The 26378-nt window shown below is 44.3% G+C and overlaps 1 protein-coding gene across 2 annotated transcripts in view; it reads left to right on the plus strand.

The window, feature by feature from the left end:
• The first annotated feature begins 6876 nt into the window (after positions 1 to 6876).
• Positions 6877 to 26378, plus strand: part of C8H1orf21 (chromosome 8 C1orf21 homolog) — a 191750-nt gene continuing 172248 nt past the window's right edge. The window contains exon 1 of one of the 2 annotated variants that reach the window (XM_054037150.1): positions 6877 to 7069. The gene's annotated coding sequence lies outside the window, so the exon portion shown is untranslated. The remainder of the gene's footprint in view (positions 7070 to 26378) is intronic. The other variant, XM_054037152.1, reaches the window with a different exon arrangement.

The raw sequence follows: 26378 nt of genomic DNA on the forward strand, positions 1-26378 counted from the left end.
GTTGTAAGCCCAGCATAAGCAGGGCTAGGTCAATGGAAGAATTCTTCTGTCAACCTAGTTAACACCTTTCAGAGAGGTGGATTTACTACAGCAACGGAAGAACCTAGTTTCTACACAATAGCAGTGCAGCTGCAACTGTGCCATTATAGCATTTCTAGTGTAGACATACCCACTGTGTTTCTACGGCCTAAGATGGCATTGTGGCTTGTATTTGTTTCCCTAGCTCTGCAATAGCAGCTCACTAAAGTACTATAGCGACATTTTTCAAAGGAACCTCAACCTAGCCTCCAATGTGCTGTGTGAATACCAGCATTTGTACTTGCAGATGGCACCCAAGGAGGCTTGCCCTAGTGAGAGAGTGTGCCCTGGGGACATAAAAATGTTTTTATATGCAGGTCTGAAGCATGTCATCAGTTCCACTCATCATCATAGTTCCCCTGGGCATCACATCATGGCATTACAGGGGTCTTTGCCTCTAGTGCCCCCTGTTGATTATCTCTTTGGTCCTGCACTGGCGTGTTTCTAACCACAACTTAGCCATCTGACTAAGCCATGTCTAGTCCACCAGACCCCCTTTCAGAGTAACAAAAGTCCAAACGTCCTAACAAGAGCTCTTTTTCACCCCTCCAAGGCTTTTTCGTCCCCTTTTCTAGGCTCCTCAGCTCCACCCTGGGCTCAACAGTCATTGTATTGGTTCTTATGCCTCTTTCTTGGTGCTAGTAGAAGAACCCAGCCCCACCCTCTGCTTTGGCCTTCAGCCGAGGGACCCTGTGCCCTGATCTACACTATGAGTTTAGGTCGAATTTAGCAGCATTAGATTGATTTAACCCTGCACCCATCCACACAATGAAGCCATTTTTGTCGACTTAAAGGGCTCTTAAAATCGATTTCTGTACTCCTCCCTGACGAGGGGATTAGCGCTGAAATCGACATCGCCGGGTCGAATTTGGGGTAGTGTGGACGCAATTCGCAGCTAGGTCTGCTCCTTTAGACATACTGCTGTTTCCTTGGGTCACTTCCTACCTCCAAGCTCCTTGTGCTGTTTCCTGGTAGCCTGTGGTTAATACAGCCTCTCCTTTGGTTCCCAGCCTTCTCCCTCAGTCCTCTCAGCTCCTTGTTCCTCCCCTGGAACCTAGCCCATAGGGCTGGCTGCCTCACTGGGCCAGGGCCTTGCCCTTCCAAGGCCCATCACAGGGACTAACTCTAGCTGTACAGCCTTTCCCAGAGAGAGGGAACTCTATTTCTCCTCTCTCCTAAGTCTCCTTTGTTTGACTGAGTTCATCTCTCTCTCTATGTAGTCCACCCTGAATCTTTCACAGCTGGGGTCCTATTGTAATAAAATCACCAGATCAAGATGCGGGGAGAGGGGGAGAGGAATAGCTCCTATGTCACAAGCAAGTCTGAGCCCAACTCCCATTAAAGGGCCAAATAGCCTATGACAGGGCCCTTCTGCAGTAAAATTCACAGATAGTCTCTTGGAGGGTTCTTTCCCTAAGAACTCACCATCTTCACAGAGATCCCCTTTCCCCTCACATTGCCCTGTTGGGTGGGAGTAGGGTTTGCCACCCTCCTGCATAAAAGTCCATGAGGCCTGCCCCCTAACTTCCTGATCAGAATGCTAGGGCATCCACATGGAATCTCTGTGCCTCTGTCCAGGTTCTGGCCCTTGGCAGTTCAGTGCCACTGACTTTGGCTATCCCTGGGGGATTCTAGAGAAAAGATAATACAGCTTGGGCCATGTTTGTTATCTGTTCTGAGTAAACTCCATGGGTCTGTAGAAGGAAGAAAGTGCATCCCCATTGGCTCTATCCACAGGGCTGTCCCCAGGAGAGTGTGGGGCTCGGGACAAATCAGATCCAGACCGCTTGGGGGTGCCACTCTGCATTGGCGGCTGGGCTGGTGGGATGGATCTGGCCTGGTGCTGGGCTGCCTGCTGCTGCTGGCAGTTGCCAGCGCCTATCGCGGGTCTATTGTTGGCCACAGTGGCTCAGAACTCCAGCCAGGGCAGGGGACTCGCTGCACTGAAACGTGGGTGGCAGAGCCCCAGTTGCGTGGGGCAGCAGCCAGGACCCCGGTCGCAGGACAGCAGCAGAGATCCTGGGCGTGAGGCGGCAGCCGAGAGTCCAGGTGCGGGGCTGCCAGCCGGGAGCCCGGGGGTGCTGCAGCACCCTCCGCACCCCTAGTTCCCTCACCTATGTCTTCCGGAACCAACCATGCTGGCCAATCGCACTGGCCCACAGGAGCCCCCAAAGCGCAGGGCCTGGAGCAGACACCCTGATTCACCCTACCCAAGGGATGGCTCTGTCTATCCAGGCCAGCCCACCCCTCACTCCAGCACATCCAGTCCTCCCACCATTCACGCACTGTGTACCCTGGATACAGAGAACGCCTTCTGCAGGGCCAGGGCTCTGGGGATGGCACTGTAGAAGTGGCTGAGCTTCCTTTTTTCATGGGGGGGTGTGAGGGGTGACATCTGCATGTGAAAGGGTTCCCTGAAGTCACAGATCTTGGGGGGATAACTTGGGCCTCTATCTTTTGTGCACAGAATTGCCCTTGTAAGTGACCAAACTGCACACACAAATGCTGGTGCATGCAAAATCAGAGACCAACTGATGACATTTTGGCCTGATGTGATCCCATTGCTGAGCTGCTTTTATCCCTGATCAGGGTGACCAGACAGCAAATGTGAAAAATCGGGACAGGGGGTGGGGGGTAATAGGAGCCTATATAAGAAAAAGACCCAAAAATCGGGACTGTCCCTATAAAATTGGGACATCTGCTCACCCTATCCTTGATGCACAAACCTAGCTGCCTTGGCACACCGTAAGACACAGTGTGAATGAAGTAGTTAAAAACCAAAGTGCCAATGTTAATTTCCATTTAATTTTAAAAAGTCAAGAGAAAAGGACAAATTAATTAGTGGGAACATATTTTCAGAAGATGCTATAAAAACTGCACAATTACTTTACACAATCCTTTTAAATTACTTTTGCAAGGAACAAAAAAGTAGGAAGGGTGTGTTTTTAGAAACAACTTTACTATTGTTTAATGAGTGGTTATTGAGGCTTTTCATTTTTAATTAAGGATCCACTCTTAATTAAATCATCTCTTTCAGCATCCTGTGATGTGACTATTTCAAAATTTCAGTATCATATAAGCAGAATATGCTGTGTAGTCAGTCTGCAGTATTCAGATGCCTCTGGGTTAGAGCATTTTGTAAGTAAAAATATATTATTATGCCATCTAACTATTACCTATCACCAGTGATTTATTTGTGAAATTCCTAGAGGGAGGAAGCCGCCTAGAAATGTCTCAAAGCTGTGTACCGAGGTAAATAATGTGTCATAATATATGTAGCAAACAGTAATGCAAACCACAAAAATACATGCAGAAAGGAGTGGAGGAAATACAGTCCCCTTGCGGGCTAGAAAGTTACTCAACATCTAGAGCCATGGCTGGGATGGATAGTTTAGAGGGGTGGGAGCCTAGAGGAGGATTTTTTTTGGTTTCCCCCTCTTACAACTAAAGCACTGCCTGTCCCTGTCAAGCTGCCTCCTTTTCAACACAAGCTTCATTATGCATAAATGTGGGGATGCATTTATTCCTCAAATGGTAACCCTGTGCCTCTCTTGCCATTCCAATCCTGTCTCAGAAGGAGACAATCTCTCTCTCTCCCTTCTGGATGATTCATTCACTGTGCAGACAGCGCTGATAGAGAGGAGACAGGCTTGTTTGTAATGCCTGAACTGGGCAGTAGCCAGAGGCAGCTCCTGCAGCACAGCTGTGCCTTTGCTGCCTGTTATCCAGGTCAAGCTGCGTGTGCCAGTCAGTCACTCAGTCTGTCTTGTTTCTCCCACCACAAGCAGTGACTAAGCAGAGAAAGGTCTGTATCCTTCTCTCCCGAGCCCCTTTAGTGTATGAGTGATTGAGAATTGGGGGAGGGATAGCTCAGTGGTTTGAGCATTGGCCTGCATTGGCCTGCTAAACCCAGGGTTGTTAATTCAATCCTTGAGGGGGCCACTTAGGGATCTGGGGCAAAATCAGTACTTGGTCCTGCTAGTGAAGGCAGGGGGCTGGACTCGATGACCTTGCAAGATCCCTTCCAGTTCTATGAGACAGGTATATTTCCATATTAAGAAACCAGTCAGTCTCTTTCCATGCCATTCTGAGTGTCTGGCTGAGCAGACTGATATCTCTTGCTGTTCTTCCCTTCTAACCCAGGGATGGAAGTGAGCAGGATCAGGTCACTTTGGTGTTCCAGTGCTTCTCTGGTAGCCCCCAGCAGTTTCTGCACAATTTGTTGTCATTTAAAAATCACTAAATCCGTAGCCCTTCTTGCTGTAAAGAAAACCTTCCAAGTGTGAATCAATGCCATTCAGTCTTGTTGGGCCTGTTTACATTAGGCAAGTGTACCACTGCAGGGATAGTAATTACATTAAATTGCTGGTTGTGCTGCTTGTATGTGCAGTAACTCAGGTTTTGGAACACCCATATTGGCATGTCCATGCTCAGTGCACTCTAGACACCATTACTCTACCGGGAGTGCAGCACTCTGAAAGGAACCTCGGAGGACTGGTTGTACAGGTGCAACTACAGTGCCTGTGACTTCCTGTCCACACTGGAGAGGAAAAACAATACACTGTTGCAGCTGAATATGAGCTAATGATTTTCTCTGTGGTGATGCAACTAATCAATGGTTCTAACATATTTACTGCTCTGTGCAGTATTTTGAAGGTATTATACCCTACATTTGATAGCAATTACTTTTTACCTATTGTAGATGGGCCTGTATGTCTATAAAAATTCTAATGTTTAAATCTGAGTCATGAATTGCCCCCTTCATCTCAATAGAACCTTGACTCTGAAACATAATAGTGCCATTTTCCCATCTGAGCTGTTTATAGAGAACCAATCGCTGTAGTATATAAGCGCTGAACATAGTCAAATAAGAGCGGATAAGATCTCTGATTTCCCATTTCTGGAGATTCATCATTTGGATTTTGCTCGATGTTTCATGTGGGGTTTTTTACGTAATTTCCATCACCCCTCCTATTGCTGGCTAGCTTTTGCAAATGAAAAAAGATGGATTTGGCATTGGACTGTGAAAATGGTTAAATCAGAGTGCACTCGCCAAAAGAGCATTCCACTATGCAGGACCTCCCACTAGATATGCATTGCTTCCAGCTCCTGAAAGTCTCACAGTGGGCAAATGGAGTATCTCTCTCCCTGATGATCACAGTTGTCTCAGGGAGGAGAGGTTGAAAATGACAAGGCAGCCATTGAAGTAACCTGGTTCAGGCCCATTATAAGCGCTTTAAAGACTATGACAAGGACTGTGAATTGGTCCTGGTATCTGATCGGGTAGAGGGCACAGCACACTCATGTGTTCTTTAAAGTTTACCCCACTCAGGAAGAGGACAACTGCATGTAGAAATTTCATCACTTTCTGAGAGCTTTGAGATCTAAAGAGTAAAAGCACTGAGAATTATTAATAGTAATTCACTGCTGATCATTTTAGTAGCAACATCCAACTGATGTTCTCCTTCCTCTAATTTCGGTATTATCCAGTTCCAAAGGCTAAGCAGCATTATTTGTCCATTACTGCATGATCACCTAGACCCTTTCCAACAGAGATCAAGGCCTCAGTGTGCTAGGCCACTGGTTCTCAACCAGGGGTACATGTACTCCTGGGGGTACGCAGATGTCTTCCATGGGGTACATCAGTTCATCTAGATATTTGTCTAGTTTTACAACAGGCTACATAAAAAGCACTAGCCAACTCAGTACAAACTAAAATTTCATACAATGACTTGTTTATACTGCTCTATATACTATGTATGTAATATACATGTAAGTATGATATTTATATTCCAATCAATTTATTGTATAATTATATGGTAAAAATGAGAAAATAAGCAATTTTTCAATAGTAGTCTGCTGTGACACTTTTGTATTTTTATGTCTTATTTTGTAAGCAAGTCATTTTAAAGTGAGTTGAAACTTCAGGTATGCAAGACAAATCAGACTCCTGAAAGGGGACAGCAGTCTAGACAGGTGGAAAGCCACTGCGTTAGGAACTGTACCTATTTATAATCAGAGAGGCCCTCCCTTGAAAAGTTTACAGTGGAAGGACACAAAACAGACAAAGGGTGGGAAGGAAACCCAAGGCACAGAGAGATGAAGTGACTTGCCCAAGGTCACCCAGCAAAGCAGGGAATAAATCCCCAGTTTCAGTGGTGTTGGAACAATTCTTATAGTGGGGGGCTGAAAGCCATTGAACAAAACTGTAAACCCATTATCTGATAGAAACCACTTAAAGTCAGGGGGTGCTACTGCACTCCCAGCACCCCTCGTTCCAGCACCCTATCTCCTGAGTCCTACTTCAGTGCCTTAGTCACTAGACCGCACTGCCTTTCAGATAGTTTCATCTCTTTGCAGCCGGTTTAAAGCCTGGCGCTCACCGTACACTTCCCAGAGTCCCTTCTAGTTTTAAACACCCCAGACACTGGGGCACCTTCCATTTCCCTTGGGAGATCATGCCACAGCCTCGTCGGGACGTTCTTCTGGAGCGTTCTCTGCCTTTGTTCCTAATTCATCCCATTTCCCCTAGTGCTACCCCAGGGCACAGCCAGGGTCGGGGGCACGAGCAGATATTGGGCGGGAAAGGAGGGAGCCAGGGAGAGAAAAAGAGACAGAGGGGCAGCAAGCAAGAGAAGAAGGGCGGAGACAGCACATTTCCCCTCGTTTCGCTCTCCCCCCCTCCTTCAGCCAGGCCTCTTCCTGCCCCTTCCCTCTCCCTCCATCCCTGTCTCTTAATTCCCTCTCTCTCCCCGCCCCTGCCTGACCGGGCGGAGCGCGCCCTCTCCGTCCCGCCCCTTCCCCGCTTGGTCCCGCCCTCTGCTACCGGAGAGGCCGCTCTGCTGCCGCCGCCGGGAGCGCCCCACGGTGCCGTCTCACGGAGTTGTAGCTGCTCGTCTCCCGGCCCGGCCCGGCCCTCCCGCCGCCCTGGGACTGGGGGACCTGCCCCAGCCGACCCGGCAGGAGGCGGAGGGGCTCGGCGGCCCCTGAGGTGAGTGTTGCCCCGTCTCCCCGCTTCCCTGCGTCGGGAGCTAGTTGCGGCGAAGCCTCCCCCGGGGGCCTGGTGGGGAGGCCTGCACGGTGGGGAGCGGGGAGGCGCTGGAGCGGCCGCCGGGTGCCGAGCTGCTGGGGCAGGGGGCAGAGATGCTGCCTCCGCCGCCTCCTGCAGCCCCTCGGAGGCCTGGCTATCGCATTTGCCGCTGCCCTTTGCGAGCTGAAGCGGTGGAACCCGCCCACCTCCCCAAGCCGAGTTTCGAGGGCGATTCCGCTCCCTGCAGCCGCCTGTGGGTGTAGGAGTTGGGGGATCCCCCTTTGCCTTATCCTCCCCCCAAAGGCTGACCTATTATGTGCTCATTCCTGTGCCTCTGAGATTCCTCTTCCCCCCATGTATTATTCATATCCCTGCTAGGTAGGCTGACTGGAACAGATTTCATTCCTCCTCTGCAGTTTGCAAAGTGCCCCTGCTCCAAAGAGAGGATTCAGGGGTTTGGATGTTCCTCTCCTCTGCATTTTGCTTGTTTTGTGTCCGTTTTTAACCTAGATTGCTTTACAACCCATTCTTAAAGGAGCTGGCCATAGCATGTGTAGCTGAAATGGACATTAATATATAAAGTAAGACACTAACGTTCTGTGGATTGTTCTCAGATCACAGGAGTTAGACAGTATAAATAATTGGCTGGAGATTTCTTATCCTCATAAGGAATGGATGTCCAGGAGAGGCCCTCCATAACGATTTTTTTAAAAAAATATCATTTTTAGTGTTTAACAGAAAATGCATTGCAACATCCAACGGCTGTAATGCAACCAGCACTTACACCATCACTGACTTAACTGTAGATGTCAGACTTGTGCTTACCCTGATGTGATGTCAGACTCCTAATATACATTGCAATGGTCAGTTTAGCGCTGGCTAACGATTCTGGAGACAGTTTTCTGTTGATTTGTAGAGGGGAATCAACATGGACAGAAGTAATGCAGCCTCCCCTTTATTCCCCCCCTTAGAGTTGGTTCTGCTGTAGAGGTAGAGAAGGCAGTTCCCTTGGGGGCAACAAAATATTAGGGGCAGAAGAATAATCAGTAACTATCTACAAGGGTGACTGCAGGCTGGTAGGAGTGGATATTTGCCAGTTTGCCTGGGGCAGAGCTAGAGTTGGCCACCTTTCCTTTGGAGCTCCAACAATACTTAAACGGATCACCTCTACAGGTTATAGCAGTAGTTCTCAACTCATGGGCTGCTTGTGGCCCAATCAGCATACAGCTGCGGCCCGTGTGACATCCTCGGGGCCATACAGGTAGTAAATATATTATGTGGATGTAGCCCACATAACACACAGAGCGCTGCATATGTGGCCCACAATGGTAAATAGGTTGTAAACCACTGGGTTGGAGGGTAGTTTGCTTATGTCTGTCCAGTCCTTTGCTTCTCTGCTGAGGCTGCCAGTAAGGGTGTCAGTCGTGATGATGACTTTTGTTATGTGAATGTTTGTGCATTAGAAACTAGACTGAGGCAAACAGCTGTTTTTGTATAGGCCCCTAGTAATGACTCTTGGCTTCTACTGACTGGGATGTGGACTGGTGAACTAGGGGTAACTAGAAGCCCAGAGCACTATAGCCTTGCTATTGCACTTTCTTATGTTAGGGGATCCCAAATTATGTTTGTTGCGTTTGGTTTTGGTGTTTATTTTAATTAATACTTCATTATGATATTAAAAAAAACCTTTTCATTGTTCTGCCATTGATTGAACAGCATTTAAACATAGAGTATATCTTGGGAGGTATTTACTGTGTCTGTTTATTTCCAAAAGGCACAGACATGGATGAAAAGTGTCAGAAATGGCAGTCATGCTCATTCTGGGGTGGGAAAGCCAAAGGAATTTTGCATTGGTATAAAGCTGTAATTTACACCTGTGATGTCAAACACGTGAATGATATATTTTTAGCTGACATGATGTGTAAATTATGGTTTTTGTTTTTATATGTGCAATTGTTTATTTTGAAAATCCTTGTTGTATAGTTGACTTAATAGTATAGTTGGAACAAGATACAACAGGATGTGTTTTTATTATGCAATAATGTTCAGTGGTTGAAAACATTCTGCTTTATCTTGTGCCTGACAGCGTACACTGGGTGTGAGGTTATTACACAGCATCTGCACACCGTGTCATGTTTTGTACCGTACATAATTATGAAAGCATTTACCTTGTGCTAAAATTTTGCTTTTGTTCTGCATAATATCATTATGTGTTGCATACTGAATTTAAAAGAAGTGAGCAACTTCTATATATCTTTCCTGGAGAGAGAGAGAGTAGCTTAGTTGTTCAAGTCTAATGTAGTTTGTTGTGCAATCACACTAACAAAGGTTGACATGATTGTTCAACTTTAGGTAAACAAATTCAGTATAACACAATAGATTAGAATTAATATTAATACAGTTGAGATGTGTGCTGTACTTTATTGTTGAAAATACTTTACAAAAACATGTTTAAAAGGACATTGTTGCATGTTCTATGCCTTTATCATTCTGTAGTATTACTGATTATATGTATTCCAGTAGCACCAACAATGTGTTGGTACCGTCCATACTCACAGGTAGAGTTAGTGCCTGCTCCAAAGGCCCTAACCATGTAAGCTATTGCATGTGAGCAGATCCCTGAAATTGTGTGGAGTCTGATTGACTTGAGTGGGGCTCCATGTGGGCACATACTGATCACAGTGCAGGATCAGGGCCTAAGACAAGCAACATACAATCAAAGGTGTGATTTTGTTTAAAATTAATATACATCAGCTGTACTTGGCAACCCCTCAACATTATGAATTGGCCAGTTTCTTGTAGTTGTCACAGAAGAAGTGTCGTTGGAGGAGCTATTTAAATGAGTGGTCTTATGGATCAGTTCAGGGAAGAAGGTCCATGCCTGGGAGCAGGGTGAAAGAAGATGTGACGATGGCTATGGGAGAAGTAGACAGTCAAACCTGGCATTATTGGTGGAGCAGAGTTTGGGAATTGATAAGAGATAAGAAGGGAAGAACAGAATTGTGAAAGGCCTGGAAGATGGTACCAAGAAACTTGAACTTAATGTAATGGAAAAGAGGGGAGCTATAATTATTATTTAGTATGAATTATCTTATGGGCATTACAGTAGTTTGGTGCAATGAATGTCTTTTTTTCCCCCCTGTGTTTGTACAGTGTCTAGCACAGTGGAGTCATGATCCATGACTGTGGCTTCTAGATGCTAAGTAACATCCAGTTGGGTTTGGGGGCCCTGTTGTGTTAGGTGCTGTACAAATTTAAAGGTAAACATAGTCCTTGTTCCAAAGATCTTATAATGTAAGAATGCAAGAACTCTTATTATCCTATGTGATGGTGTCATTTCTTTTTCAGGGAGAATGGGATGATTTTATTGTTGCCAATGCAAGTGATAGTTTCATTTTGATTTTCATCTTGACATGGGGCCCAGTCTGCTCCCATTGAAGTTAATGGGAGTTTGGCCATTGACTTTGGTGGAGGTAGAATAGAGCCCATGTTGTCACTGTCTCCATGCCCCTGAACATCCTTTATCATAAATTAATGGAACAGCATTAAGTTTTGAACATAAACCCACCAAAGCAATTATGCACCCAAACAAGGCTGAACCCTTATTCTTCCCTGGTTGTGTCTCATCTATGCAGCTTGTGTGGTCCTACATAAATGGGTGCCACAATATTAATGCAAATATATTATAGTATTATTGGGTTCTCATGTATGCAATTAAGGTTATGTGGTGTACCAGGTGCCCTTTATAAATAGATTGCAATATAGATGAGGACTGTCTGGGTTAGGGGATATTGTCCCGTGATGTAGGGCCCTCTGAGAGGGAACAATGTGTAGTGCAATACCAAAGCCCTGTAATACAGTTGTAATTTTAAAAGCAAATAATTTTAAAAGCAAATTTTCTTGCAGGTGTGGATCTGTGTCAACTGTATTATACTAACATAGTATTTTCTTGTTTTGCTGTCTTAAAAATATGTGGTACAACCTCATCTGCTGTACAAAACTCTGTCTTTCTAGTTTAAGTGCATGTCACTGTGGTATCTGAGGGCTGGGAGAATACTTTCCCTCTTATCTCTGTACAGAGCAGTAATATGATTGGTAGTACAATACTTAGTGATATATCTCGGACAGAAAATTACAAGTCTTAGCGTTTATGTAAAAAAGCTAACTTAGTCACTTTGATATACAGTACTTGTACTACAGTATTTTCTTCACTACACTTACAATCAAATACCAAAGATACACTCAATTATAGGCATTATACATGGCTTATTTTATTCAGTGAAAAGATACAAATGCTAAAAATAAAGGCATGAGTTTTCTGCAGCAACATGTTTCTCCTGTACATAGATTTCAGTGGGTTTTTACCCAAAACCAGAGTACGCAAGAACTGCTGTATGCCAAAGAGGGACTTGACCAGTTTTTGTTTGAAGTTTCTCCCAAGGTACATTTTAGTAAGATATCTGCTGTAACATCTTGAGGGATGTATGTCTGAGGAGGGTGGGGAATGGAATTGAAAAGTTGTATTAAGGAGCTTTGTGTTAAGAACCAGAGAATCAAATAAGGAGAGCACCCTTCAAATAAAACCAACAGCATGGTGCCTGAAATTATTCTTTGGCTTAGGTTTCAACTTAATGTTCAAATCATACTGAGAAGATGTGTATCTTACCAAGTTTCATTTTTAAATTCCTCTGAAAACAATTCTTTGGAATTGTGGTTTGAAGAATTTCCACTGAAGAGGTTTCCTTGTCGATGATCGAGGAGTACTGTGCGAGTCTTAGTGGTCACTTGGGTGACCGAGATTGTTTGAATTAGACTTCGGAATTGGTGGCAACTGCAGTAGTTGTATAGCGTGACTTAACACCCCTTCCCCCGAAACTTCTTAATGACTGTGCTTTAAAGTACTGCTGCTTCCCAAATGTGTGTGGCAATTCCTTAAAATTACATTTAAAGTGAGAGGCATTTTCCAAGCTTGGACAAGCATATTCTACTTTGTTATTAAAGTAGGGAAGCTTAATTAATGATACATAAACATGGTTAAAATCTAATGGATTCCAGTAAAACAGAATAATAGTCCAACAGCATCTGTTATCTCATGTGTGCATAGTGTAGTTCTTCTTAAGGAAAAGTAATTCTGGAATAAAGATAAGATGCTACAAAATAGTTTCACCTGAATATTGATGGCCTGATGAGGAGGCAGCATGGTCCAGTGGATGAGGCAATGGAGTAGAAGTAAGGAGATGTGGGTTCTAATCCCATTTTGGTGACTGATCTGCTATGTGACCTTAGACAAGTCACTGCACCCCTCTGTGCCTCTGTTTCTCCTCCCACCCTTGTCTCCCTTGTCTGTTTCAATTGTAAACTCTTTGTGGCAGGGATTATCTCCTACTATGTGTTCTGTACAGTACCTAGCACAATGGGACCCTGTTCTTGGTGGGGGACTCCAGGTTCTCCTGCAAAACAAATAATATATTTGAAAAAGTCCTCAGAGAGCATAGAAGATATCAGGACCTCTGTGTAAGCTTACTGTGAGCAGTCTTAGGTTTGGCTGCCGCCTATCATTTATTCCACCAATTACAAGAAGTAATAAAAAATTCCAGGATTGAGGTGTAGAACGCTGAGGTTTATGAAGTATATATTTAATGGGCAAAATGCTGCAGGATTTGTACATACAAGTGGGCACTTTCCCAAAAGAGTGTGTTAGGAGCCAGAACCACTTTGGTACTAACCAGCATTTTAGCTCTTTAACATATCTGTGAACATGACATAAATACCATAGCCTCATTCACTCAATTCCAGTAAATGAAGCATAACTATATTCCAACTATGCATCAGAATATAAAAATATTCTGGACAACTTATGCTGTATAAATAAATGGGAAAATTTACCCAAATTTTCCAAATTTGTGCACTGAACATCAGTGGGGAGAGCCTTAACTCGTGGACTTTCGTTCTTGGGTTTCTACCCCGGTCTCCTTCCAAGTCCCTTACAATAAAATGAAAACAATTTTTGAGTTCTTAGTAGTGATGCATGTTTGGCAAACAGGCCTCTGAATTTTAGACTTGCTCACTAATCAGGATTTGGGGGGTATGCACAATTAAGGACACTGGGTAGTGCGATTGTTTTAGCAAAGAAGAGATAGAGGAAAGAACAGAGCATCCTTCCTGCCTTTCTCATGGGAGCAACAGCCTTTGCAGTGATTGCAGTGCTTCTAGATGATATGTGAAAGTTGATGTGTAGCCAGTGGGGATTTGGGCCTGTCATAGTTCACTCTTCTATAATAAGAATTTCTTTTAACTGCTATGAACAGCTAGAAAAAGTTCTAAATATCAGATACTGACTTTTTGGATACCTCTACCTATAAAAGTAATGGAGAAAATGCAGATGAGCGAAATTTGCGTAAAATAAGACAAATGTAAATGTCCTGTGGGTTTGCTGAACAGCCACTCCATCCTTGATATCCATTAGGGGAACAAGCTAGGCTTCTTCACCTTTCTGATGATACCCCAGTAGGATCTGGTGTTCACCTGCCTGTTAGTGTAAATACAGGTGCTGTGCAGCATTGATGTACCAGCAAAGTTTGCCATGGCTCAGTCTTATGTTGAAAGTAGATTTGGGTGTATCTCCTTCACTTAGTGGACATCTTCAATTCCATGGAGTCCTGTGAAGTAGGAATGGACAGGGACCTTTAGTTTGTGTTGTGGTACTGAGTGGAAACAAATGGCTCAGGAGAGCTCTCGGTGCTATTCTTGAGGGCGGTGTTCTTTCTTCTCCATTGACACTGCTCTTTTTAGATGGGCACAACTCAGTAGCTGAGGTCTGGTGGATATTGGAGATTCATCAGAGTCTGGCATCCATAATAGCAGCTGGGACCAGCTTTCCTTATGTGATTCTTTATTTTTGTGGCAGTCTCAAATGGCAAATTGGAGCTACTGAATCTTCCAAAAGAGATCATGTTGAGAAGATGAAGCGCAGGGCCTTCCTTGTTCAGGCATGAAGCTATGGCATTCTCATCCCCTCAATTATCATGAAAGTACATTAAGATGTATTCTTTAGTGGTAGGCTCAGGACTTGTCTGAGTTTTAGGGTTTTTTTGTATTAGCTGCATTATATTTTTCCTTCAGGCTTTGTTTCCACTCTGGGATCTAACTGTGCATGTTGCCTGTTTCTTACAACATATATTTTTAGTTTATTGCATAGCCTCTGGGTGTGGGTACCTATAAATCAAAGTTGACTCTAGTGCTACTGAAACCAACCTGAAAATCTCCCAATGAACAAGTAGTTCAAAAGCATTGTTTTTCCAGTATTCAAAAAACCTAATAGTTCAAACTGCATCCCCTCTGTCTCTGTTGTGTCGAAAGAGAGAGATCTTCAAGATGAAAAGCTCTTCCTGATTTTTGGGTGCTTCCCATCTTTCTCTTAGTTTATCCCCTAAAGAATTTGAAACACAAAGTAATCCTCAAATTGATGTTTGGGGAGTTTTCCTTTCTTACCCTAATTAAAGTGGTTTACTTGGAATGATGTTTGTGATAGTCCTTCCCTGTTCCCCCACCCCATCCTGGAGGCTGCAGATTCCTGCCTCAAATCATCATGTTTCATTCTGCAGAAATATCCTCAGAAAGCTTTTAAAAGTGAAACAGCCAGTCTGAGTGTTCTGGAACAGCTTGCTCTAGTAGAGGACCATGATACAGCACTGGATGAAGATGTCAGCAACAGGGAGTGACTCTGTCGCAACTAACGCAAACAGACATACTCTGTCAGTGTCACAGAGCAATGAAGATTGACTCATGACTGATGGGTAGATTATTATTTTTTTTCCTCAATGACAGAAGCTGACTTTGGTGTGTACTTCCTGTAATGGTAACATTTTACAGACTCAAAACACTGTCACAAGGGTGTGTGCTGCCCATAGAAGGTAATATTCCTCAAGTTTAAAAACAGCAAGAACTTTAATGCACAATTAAGGTTGAGAATGTGTTCCTCTCCTGTGAAGTTAAATTCACTTGCATGCACATCTGTGAATTTAGGCTGGGGTTTTCAAAATTGCCTCAGGGAATTAAGCCCCCAATCTCAATTGACTTGCAATGGAATTTGGTCACCTAGCTTTCCTAAGCCCCTTTGGAAATCCCAGCCTTCATCCCTTAAATGTAAGGAAGTTCTCAATTATGGTTCCAAACCCAGTCTTGATATAGTGTCAAGTATCAGGGGGTAGCCATGGTAGTCTGTATCCACAAAAACAGCAAGGAGTCCGGTGGCACCTTATCTGTTAGTCTTTAAGGTGCCACCAGACTCCTTGTTAGCCTTGATATAGGCTCTGTGCCCCTGCTGATCCTCAACAGGTGATCAGAGACCCCAGGGTAATTTAAATATCTAGATAGAACATATAGGCTACGGACTTGTGTGTGTATGTGGCTAGTGGGAAGAAAGGAAGTTGTAACTATAAAGGGGGTTGGGAAGCTAGAAGCTTGTCACTAGGTACAGGGAGTGGGTGAGTCAAGATAGTTTGGCACCAGGGCAGAGAGGCTTAGATATTTGTTGCTCGTGTGATTAAAAAGTTGAAGGGCAGATGACTGGGGAAGTGGGCTGCACATCTTATTCTGTGGATGGTTTCACAAAGCAGGAAACTGACTATTCAGCAGTGGTCCAGAGTGAGGTTGACTTTCCAAGGTTTACATCTTGCCTAGCCTTATTCCGTAGAATGCGGCTAGTTATCAATATTATTTCACTTTGCTTATGGGTAACTGTTGAGAGTATTGTGGAATCACTCCTTACAACAATTGATGAGGTTCACAGTTTCTCAGGAGGTGGCTTGTGATGTTAAATTTCTACTATTTGTAAAGGATCTTGAGTTTAAGGTAACACACATAACAATGCTTTCCAATGATTAATGGACATAATGTGTGTTGTGGTCCATTAGGAGTGGGTGTTGGTGCACAGTGATTCTACTAGCTGCAAATCACTAGCTTCTGTAGAAGTCAGAAAACATTGCACAGGCTATGTAACTCTTGTAGTTAAATAGATTCATCAGTTAATCAAATAATTCAAAGGACAGTTACACTTAGCATAGTTCAGGAACATACACAAGCTCTTATTCAGAGTAAATAAAATATGTCAGCCATGAATGCAACTGTAGGATTTGGCTCAGACCTTATTGTGGATCTCAGGCACAGCTCTGGGCAAGAAATAGAATGTGCACTGTACCACCCAGGAATAACAACAGGAGGCATGATGATTCAGAGACACTCCTCCAATTTCCTCTTTGCTTCTGGGAGCTAGTAATTTACTCCTGGTCTGTAGTAGCAGTAAATTATTACCTATGCCATGCTGGCTCATCTGCTCTGACGAATGTAGCTAAAGGAGTGGAACTAAGGCTTTGCCCATTCTCTGCCCCTCCTGGATGACTCCTCGCCCACCTGCTCTATGAAGGGAGTAAACAGGTGAATAGCCCGGCTCACTCCTGTGTGCCTTGACCTCAAACCAGGTGGTTCATGAAAGGCTATAAGAGAGGATCCTCAGTCCTTTGTCCAGGCCAAGGCACAAAACTCTTGTTGAGTCAGTGGGTGTTTTGCCTTAGCAAGGTTTGCAGAATTTGGCCCTTAGTGTCTAACGTAGCCTTGGATCATTTTGGGAGACAATAAATTCATAGGTTGATAATCTAGAGAAATGATTGATTACAGTCTATTTGTTCAGCTTGGAGGCTAGGGAGAAGGAATTCTGGGCTCCCCATGATTATTGAAGGTTAATTGGAGAATGGCAGATATTTGTTGTACAAATGTGTTATCTCCTCTCCTTCTTTTCCTCTCTCTGTAAAAAGGTGTAGGTATATTATAGGGCACAAATGGGAATTAGCAGTCTGTCTTGACCCTGCAAACACATGTGCTACTCCTGAGGATATTTTGTGCCAAAAAATTAAAAATTTTGCAAATTTTATTTGTCAAATAAATGTGGAGACTCCAGCATGGCATTGGGGAGCACAGGCCACTGGCTGCACAGAGGTGGGAGATCACTCTGCAGCTCTCCCCGGGACATGGACTCAGCACTGAGGCTGCACCCAACCCTGAGATAGTGCAAGGACTGGGTTTGCCCCAGAAACACCCCAGGGTCCTTCCCCTCTGTGCCAGGTGTGGGCAGGCAGGCTCAGCCCAGCAGGATCCAAGTATGGAGGGGGGATCCAGGTGTGGGTTGAGAGGGTTCTGTGTGGGGCAATCTGGGTGCGGGCAGCTCAGTGACGAATCCAGGTGCAAGGGGATCTGGATGCACAAGGGTTTGTTGGGGGGGCGGTTCTGGGTGCAACGGTAATGGGACTCTGCAGGGGGGTCCAGGTGAAGGTGGTTGGAGCTCAGCAAGGAGCTGAGGTGTCTGTGTGTGTGTGTGGGGGGGGGGGTAGAGCTTGGCAGGTGGGTCTGGGTATGGAGGGTTCAGTAGGAGGAATCCTGATGCTGGTGGGGATCCAGGTGCAGTTATTGGAGCTCGGTGAGGTGGGGAGCTGGCTGCGGGTGACTCATCAGGGTGGTCCAGGTGCAGGGGAGTGGGGCTTGGAAGGGGGAGTTCTGGATGCCGGGGGGGAAGGTGGAGGCTCGGTGGGAAGGTCTGGGTATGAGGGGGTCTGGATGCACGGGGGTTGGGCGGATGGGGGAGCATCTCCCTGTATAGTGATCCCTCCCCCTGCAGCTGAGGGGCAATGGGTGCAGGAAGTGGGGGAGGGGTGGAATTTGCAGATCTTCCTGCAGCCTGGGGAGAAATCTGGGGGTGGGTCTGACCTGGCCTTAGATGCTGTGCAGGGGAAGAGGAAGTCCCATTCTCCCAGGCCCAGCTGGGACTAGCAGCTGAGCTGGTGCAGAGTAGGAGCCACCAGCTGTGTCTTCCCCAGCTCCTGCCCCACAGTGATTTACCTCTCTGCCAGCTGCCTTGGGCACCCAAAACATACTGCTCGGGCGGGGAGGGGAATGTCGCATGACCACTCTTGTGGCTTCCCTTTGCTTCCCTGTCAGAAAATCATTTTTCTGCGGGGAAGCAAAGAAATCTGCGGGGGACATAAATTCTCAGCATGTGCAGTGGCGCAGAATTCCCCCTGGAATAACAATGTGCTTAAAATTAAGCATATGTATGTTTACAAAATTGGGGCCCTAACAGGTGCAGTTTTTCTTCCATTGTACCACCATTTTCAATTATGCCAGTCACTGCTGTGATAGAGGAGAATCATTTCTCCCTTTGTTGCTGTAGAATTCCCATTACAGTAGTGTTGATGGGAATTATATGAATGGGTTGTAGTGGAGAATAACCCCCCACCCGGAGCTGCTGTTAAGACTGGCCTAGAATAGTGATATATTTGTGCACAAAAGGATATATTTGTGTCCCCATATTTATTCCTTAATCTAAATGGAGCAGAAATGGGGGAGGGGGGTTGGTGGTGGTGGTGGTGGTGGCGAGGTGCCTCCCTCCCCTAGTGGTATTTCAATCAAAACAGCCAAAGGAAAGCTTATTGGCAATGATTAGATTGTATCCCAGTTCCTGCAAGAAGAGGGAGACACACAATATGGTCACTTACAAAAAAAGGATAGTTCCTCTCCCATGCACTAAAGCTTAGGGGAGGATAAGACAGGGCTGGAGATTGCAGGTAGGCAAATCAGGTTCACCAGGGGTGGAATACGAGACTATCAAAGTAGCTGCTTGGGAGACAGAAGAATGTTTTGTAAGGAGGAGGACCAGGCTAGTCATTACCAGGCTAGGGATTTCTGGCATCATAAGACCAGTTCTGTTTTGGTTTCAGTAGTGTACTATGAACACACTGAGGACTAAAAAGCCTTAGGATAGAACACAAAAGACCTGAAAGTCTTGGTTTTCTTTTGATGGTTCTACCTGATGAATTACTCTGCCCTGCTTATGTTTCAGTTTACTAATTCTCTTAGAGTTGATTGCCAACCCATTCACTTTTTAGCCTGTGCAGCTGCTTATCCTTTCCCCCACTTGCTCTGTAATCTCTCAGTTCCTCTTCTTTCTCCTCTCTGCGACCGCCAGACTCTCATGAAGTTGCCTAAAGAAAGTTTTGTACTGCTTGAAAAGCCTGAGGGTAGTTGGTTAAAGTGGGTGTGAGTATGCTGCTTGGTGCCAATAGAGTCAAAGGCTAGAAGTTATAATGGGTGTCGATAACATATCTTAAAGCTGCAAACAGAGCTGGGATGGGAGTGGATGCTTCTTTCATTCTCTCTGGGGGACTACAGTCTCAGAGTCAAGGAAAAAAGTGCAGTAGTTTCTGGAAGGGGCATGTGGGCCTTTGTGCATCATAAGGTTGTGCCACTGATTTTGTGCCTGAATGAGTGCAAAGTAAGAGTGGATGGAAAACAGAGAAGGGGAATTACCTTCATCCTTGAAGTAGTATAAAGTGTTAGGGCTCCTTCAGGTCAAATGACAGGTTACTGACAGAAATTTAGACACTCCTGGCAGTTGGCCAATAAGTTCAGTAAATTTGACTGGTGAGGTGCTCAGCAAAGATGAAGTAGGTCAAAGTTGGAGGTAAAAAAGGAATATGGCGGCCGTCTAGGGTTCTACATTTTCCATCTCTTCCCTTACTTACTGTTACGTAATCTCCAGTTATGCTGCATGCAGCTATCTTTAACAGTCCTTCTGTTGTTTATCCTGTACACTAACTGACGTGTTAGATCTGTACCAGAAATACTAAGGAGGAATACAATTTTACAAAGTGAATTTGGAGGGGAAGGGAGGAGAAAGTAGAGGAGGAAGAGCAAGCAAAAAAGGAAAAGGAAATGAGGTAAGACTGAAATAGCCTAGAAGCATATGATAGGGAGGGAAATAATAGAAGGAAAAACACGATACTTACATATATAGCAGAAATCTTTTGGAAAACAATAAGAAAGATATTGTAAAAATCATTCTACTGTAAAAACATTGTTCTGGTCATCCATTTAAAAATAACTTTTACAGAGCAGTGTGACTGGTTGGTGAACATAGAAGAGCAAATCTAGAATGGTCTCTAGCAGTACACCTAGTTGAAAATTTTTGAATGGAAACTTGGAAAATGGCGTTTTTAAAAATGTTGCAAAAAATATAGACTCTTTTAATAGAATTCTATTTAATAGAATACAATGTAAATGTATATAGACATTTTTTGTCACCCCAAAACCAGTGTTTTGATAAGTGAAAAAGTTTGTTTTACCAAAATTGGGTTTTGAATAAAGAGCCTGTCACAGTTTTGATAATGTTTTAGATGTTCATGACAAAAATGCTAAAATATTTTGCACTTTTTTTTTTTTTTTTTTTTTTTGAAAAACAGGCCAATTTAGAAACTTTTGGGGGGGAAAAAAACGTCAGAATTTTCCATAGAATGAGTTTTTCATTTTTTGGCCAGCTCTACTTAGTAGTAATTTTACAGCATCTAGCTTGTTGAAAGAAGTTCTGAGAAGAAAGCAATTTTGAATTGAAGGATAGTATTAATTTAGTTTTCTGTCCAGTTCTGGACCCCCATTTTAACCTAAGCTGCCTGGGTTTTTTACAGTGATGATGTCAAGGCTTTCTAAACTCCTTTGTCAGAATAAACCCTGGCAGCATAATTCTGCTGCAGCAGCAAATCGGCTTTCATTTAAAATGTGTCCAAATTTTGGAAGAATGTTCTGTGACTCCTCCCCTTCCCCCCCAACCCTAACCTATTTCGCTGAATAATTTATGTTTGTGGGTCACAGTGTAGTAAGTATAAATACCAAAAATGCAGCCCCAGGACCCAGTGTGTCTGGTGGAGCTTACTAATAATGTTGCTCACAGCCACTCTGTCCCTGTCATGGCCTGGTGAAGACAAAGCTGATTGATCCCAGGTTTTTATTGTTAATAACCACAAACAAGCAAATTCCTGTTAATTTGTCTTGGATACAGTATTATGGGCATGTTAATCTAGTTTTATGTAAACAAACTATGTAATTATCAGTGCAAATTTGGTTCTACCTTCTGTGTTCCTGTGTTTGAATGGATACCTTGGAGCCAGATTCTGGTGCTGCTGAAGTCAATGGGAGCTTTGTCATTGAGATTAGTAGGCCTGGGATTTGACATCCTTATGTTAAAATTATTGTTTTTCCAAATTGCCTTTAGAGTAACCCTAATTGTATGTTAAAAGGGGTACTTGAGGGATTTACCATAGCTTTAAAAGCCTTTTTTTTAAAAAAAACTGTTCTATAACAATATCTTAGAGGGGGGAAAATATGTTTCTTTACCAAAAATACTTCCCCTCAGTCTTGTGGGCATGCTATGTAGGTGTTCATATGCTCGCTCCCGTGTGGGTTGTGGCACCTGACATAATGGCTCCAGACCTGCTGTCATACCAGTACCTCATTCCACAGTATGGACAGGAGCCCACACCATTTGGATTAGCGAGGGAGGGGAATTGATACGTTTCCCTGCTGCCCCATGGGAGAAGGGATTCAGAGCAGTGGTTGGGGATGATAAGCCAGCAGGGTGCTAAGCAGAACAAAAGGTTGTGGGCATCAGGCCTCCTGAGAAGCATTCTCCCAGCACTATCATGTAGACCAGAATTGCCAACTATTCCTCCACCCTTGAGCAAGGATTGATGATGGAGCAGCTACAGCCAAACATCTCTACCAAACTAGCCCCAGAGGTTGGCAGTGTGCAAAGGGATTTGAGAGGCAGGTTGCAGTGTAGTAAGGCAGAGGGTGGGTGTAGCTGGTTGGGGGCTTATAAAATGAGAACAAGAGAAGGTATCGGGTTAGCTGTCCGTCAACAGTAAAGTGTTAAACAGTTGATAGGTAAGGGGTGCTCTGAGGTGGTGAACGAATAGGTGAGGTCTAAAGAGAAAATGTGGTGTCAAAAAACAAAACTAGAAAATACTTATAACAAAAGTGAAAGGATAAGGTTTGTATATTGGCAGACAGGTGTGGCTTACATGGATTTCACAAGACTTAGTTAAGAATTAATTTAAAGGTGGGGGAGGAAAGGCAGATATTTAAAATAATAAAGATAAAATGCTTCCTTCTTTTCCTGGAGCTCTCTGGGTGAGGAACTTGTTTTACTCTGTCTGTAAAGCACCTAGCATATTTTTGGCGCTATATAAATTCTACTAATAATACTAATTATATTAGGGCTATCCACTGGCCTTTGCCCTTTTTTTTTTCTTTCCAAAAGAGAGCATCAAAGTAGCAGTCTGCCCAGAGGGCAGATCTCATACCCAATTAATGGGCAATATGATTGACTTTGAACCAGGAAGAAGAGAAGGAAAATCGAAAACTCAGTGTAGGACAGAGGTTTTCCACAATCCCTATAGGTTAAGAATCAAAATTTAGAAGATTGTAAATGTTCCAACTGTGAACTGCAGTGTTTTTGTTCAACATGTTATCCTATTGATTCTTGTTCTGTCTACTTTTCAAGTCTCTGAAACATTAATATTCCATTTATATCATGCTGGAGGTGTGTTTCCTCTCTGTTCTCTTGTCTTCATTTGTTTTCTCTCTTCTTCTGTCTGGTATTCTTCCCTTAGATGCTCAGATTATTGTTATTTTACCATAGTGCCTGCCTGCTATGTGTGAATAGACACTTTCCAAATGCTCATGGAAGATGGTTTCCTGCTCCAAGAAGATTGCAATCTAAAGACAGGCAAGTAGACGGGTTAGGACGAGTGGAACAGGAACAATAGGCAAATTGTATACGATGCAAATACAAGTCAACTTTATACACTACAAGCAGTTTGGCAGAAATGAGTCTTTAAGAGGGACTTAAATGTGGAGTGGGTAGGGGTTTTGGGGATCAGCTTAGAAATGTTGAACTGTGATTAGGGGGCTGTGTGAAAGAAGACCTGCAGGTGATACAACAGTGATGAATGTGATATAATACCTTCAGACCTGATCCTGTGAACGCTTTACATGTGAGTAACTTTACTGTCATGATTTCAGTGGAGCTACTTGTGAGTAAAATTACTGATGTGTATGTTAGCAGTATTGGTAACTTGCAGCCTGTCTTGGCACATTTGACTGGAGCAGTATCTGAAATACTGTTAGGGCACCAAAGAACAGGAGCTGTCTTGCAGGTCAGGCAGCTGTGGTGCAGGCAAGGCACTGTGCCTGCTGTAATAGGGCTCGGTACCCTAGACTGTTGTCAAAGCACTTAGAAAAATTTTTTTTTGAAAGGGGTATATGTGTCTGTGTGAAATATACATACAGAAGTAGCCAATGCAAGAGGAAAAAAGGTGGAACGTTTTGGATCTGTGAACTTGAGAGTGTAATTTTAAAAGTACTGTTAAATCTAAAGTGCAACAAAATGCAAGAAAACCAGTTTTTTTCGATATATCCATATGGCACACCATGCTGAATATTAAACTAAGAATGTTTGTTAATCTTAGGCCTTGGCTACACTTACCAGCTAGTTCGACGGCTGGAAATCGAAGTTCTGGGTTCGACTTATCGCGTCTAGTCTGGACGCGATAAGTCGAACCCAGAAGTGCTTGCCGTCGACTGCGGTACTCCAGCTCGGCGAGAGGAGTACCGCGGAGTCGACGGGGGAGCCTGCCTGCCGCGTGTGGACCAAGGTAAGTTCGAACTAAGGTACTTCGACTTCAGCTACGTTATTCACGTAGCTGAAGTTGCGTACCTTAGTTCGAATTAGGGGGGGTAGTGTAGACCAAGCCTAAGAAGGTTTTTATATGTATCTTCCTTATGGCTCAGAATGCATAACTTTCTATACGATGAGACTTGTTATCCCTTGGCCTTCCCATTACTTTCCCTGGATTCTCGGCCCCCATCCCCAATCCCTCTCTGTATTATTAATTATATTACAGTAGTGCATGGAAACCCCAACAGAGATCCTAACTCCATTGTGTTAGGCACTCTACCAGTGCCTAGTAAGAAACAATTCCTGCTCTAAAGAGTTTACAATCTAAATAGACAACACAAACAAAGAGTGTGTGTGGGGAGAGAGGCGCAGAAATGCCAAGGTCTCAAAGTAGATCAATGTCTGAGCTGGGAACAGAACCCAGGTCTCCTGATTTGCAGCCCCACTAGGTCCATGCCGCCTTGATGTTCTCTGTTGTCTAATTTAAGGCCAAATCCTAATTGCCATACTCATGCAAGTAGGACCATTGATTAAAATAGCAATACTCACATGAGCAAAGCCCTTAGTCCATAATTCTGCAAGTTGTTCTGCATGGTTGGGCACCCATTAAAGTCAATGTGATGCGATTGAGAAAAAGGCCAGTGCAATCCTAGGATGCATCAGGCGAGGTATTTCCAGTAGAGCTAGGGAAGCGTTATTACCATTATACAAGGCACTGGGAGACCAGTGGGCACAGGATCTGCCTTCATGGCGTAATCTGCCTTTAACAAATTAAAGGATGAGGACCTCAGACCCCAAACTCTTTGAGATGGGGGTCTTCTCTTCATTTATGCATTTGTCTGTCCATTGCCAGGTGTGCTAATGGAGTAATAAATAATATTGATAAAGGAAAATAAGAAGGGCACTGGCAGGTTAAAAATTGCATCTTTAAAAAAATAGTTTTCCTTCCCAGCAGAGAACAACACAGAATTGGGAGTCGAGACACCCAGGTGGTATTCCCAGCTCTACCATTGACATGCTCTCTGCACTTGATTTCCCAGTCTGTGAAATGGCATTAATAATGCATATCTACCTCGTAGACTTGCAGTCTTTAAGGCCAAAAGGGACTATCATATAGACCAGTGGTTCCCAAACTTGTTCTGCCACTTGTGCAGGGAAAGCCCCTGGTGGGCCGGGCCGGTTTGTTTACCTGCCGCATCCGCGGGTTCGGACAATTGCGGTTCCCACTGGCCGCGGTTCGCTGCTCCAGGCCAATGGGAGCTGCTGGAAGTGGTGCGGCCCGAGGGACGTACTGGCCGCCGCTTCCAGCAGCTCCCATCGGCCTGGAGCAGCGAACCGCGGCCAGTGGGAGCCGCGATCGGCTGAACCTGTGGACACGGCAGGTAAACAAACCGGCCCGGCCCGCTAGGGGCTTTCCCTGCACAAGCGGCGGAACAAGTTTGGGAACCACTGGTCTAGACTGACCTCCTGCACATTGAAGGCCACAGAACCTCACCTACCTACTCCTGTAATAGGCCCATAATCTGTGGCTGAGTTACTGAAGTTGATTTGTGGACTTAAAATTGCAGAGAATCCACCATTTACTCTAGTTCAAAGCAGCCAAGTGATCAACAGAGGAAAGCAGCCTGTCCTGCCCCCCCTCCCTTCAGGGCTCTGCCAGTCTGACCTGGGGAAGATTCTTTTCCAACCCTAAATGTGGCCGTCAGTTAGATCCTGAGCATGTGGATGAGACCCACTCGTCAGACAGCTGGAAAAGAATTCTCTATAATAACTCAGAGCCCTCCCCCTCTAGTGTCACATCTGTGACAGTTGGAGATATTTGCTCATAGCAGTTGTGGATGGGCCATATGCCATTGTAGGCAATCTCATCATACTACCCCCCTCCATAAACTTATCAAGCAAGTTTTAAGTTAGGTTTTTTGCTTTTACTACTTCCCGTGGAAGGGTGTTTCAGAACTTCACTCCTCTGAGGGTTAGTAACCTTTGTCTAATTTCAAGCCTTAACTTATTGCTGGCCAATATATATCCATTTGCTTTGTGCCGACGTTGGCCCTTAATTTAAATAACTTCTCTCCCTTCCTGGTGGTTATCCATCTGATGTTTTTATAGAGAGCAATCATCTCTCTCCTTATCCTTTTGTTTTGTTAGACTAAACAAGCCAAGCTCCTTAACTCTCCTCTCATAGGGTAGATTCTCCATTCCTCTGATCATCCTAGTAGCTGTTCTTTCTACCTATTCCAATTTGAATTCATCTTCCTTAAATACTGTGACCAGAATTGCACACAGTATTCCAGATGAGGTCTCACCAGTGCCTTTTATAATGGTTATAACACTTCCCTATTTCTACTGGAAATACCTCTCCTGATGCGTCCTAGAATTGCATTAGCCTTTTTTCTTGACTGCATCACCTTGGCAGTTCATAGTCATTCTGAGATTTACCAATGTGCCCAGGTCTTGCTCCTTCTGTGTTGCTTCCACTGATACATCCCCAGCTTAGAGCAAAAATTCTTGTTGTTAGTCCCTAGATGCATGACCTTGCATTATTAGATTTCATCCTATTTCTATTACTCCTGTTTTTAAGGTTACCCAAATCTTCTTGTATGATATTCTGGTCCCCCTTTGTATGGACCTCCCAACTTTGTGTCATCTGCAGGTTTTATTAGCACGATCTCCCTTTTTGTGCCAAGGTCATTAATGAAAAAAGATTGG

The sequence above is a fragment of the Malaclemys terrapin genome, chromosome 8 (genome assembly GCF_027887155.1).
Source record: "Malaclemys terrapin pileata isolate rMalTer1 chromosome 8, rMalTer1.hap1, whole genome shotgun sequence".
NCBI classification, from domain to species: Eukaryota; Metazoa; Chordata; order Testudines; family Emydidae; genus Malaclemys; species Malaclemys terrapin.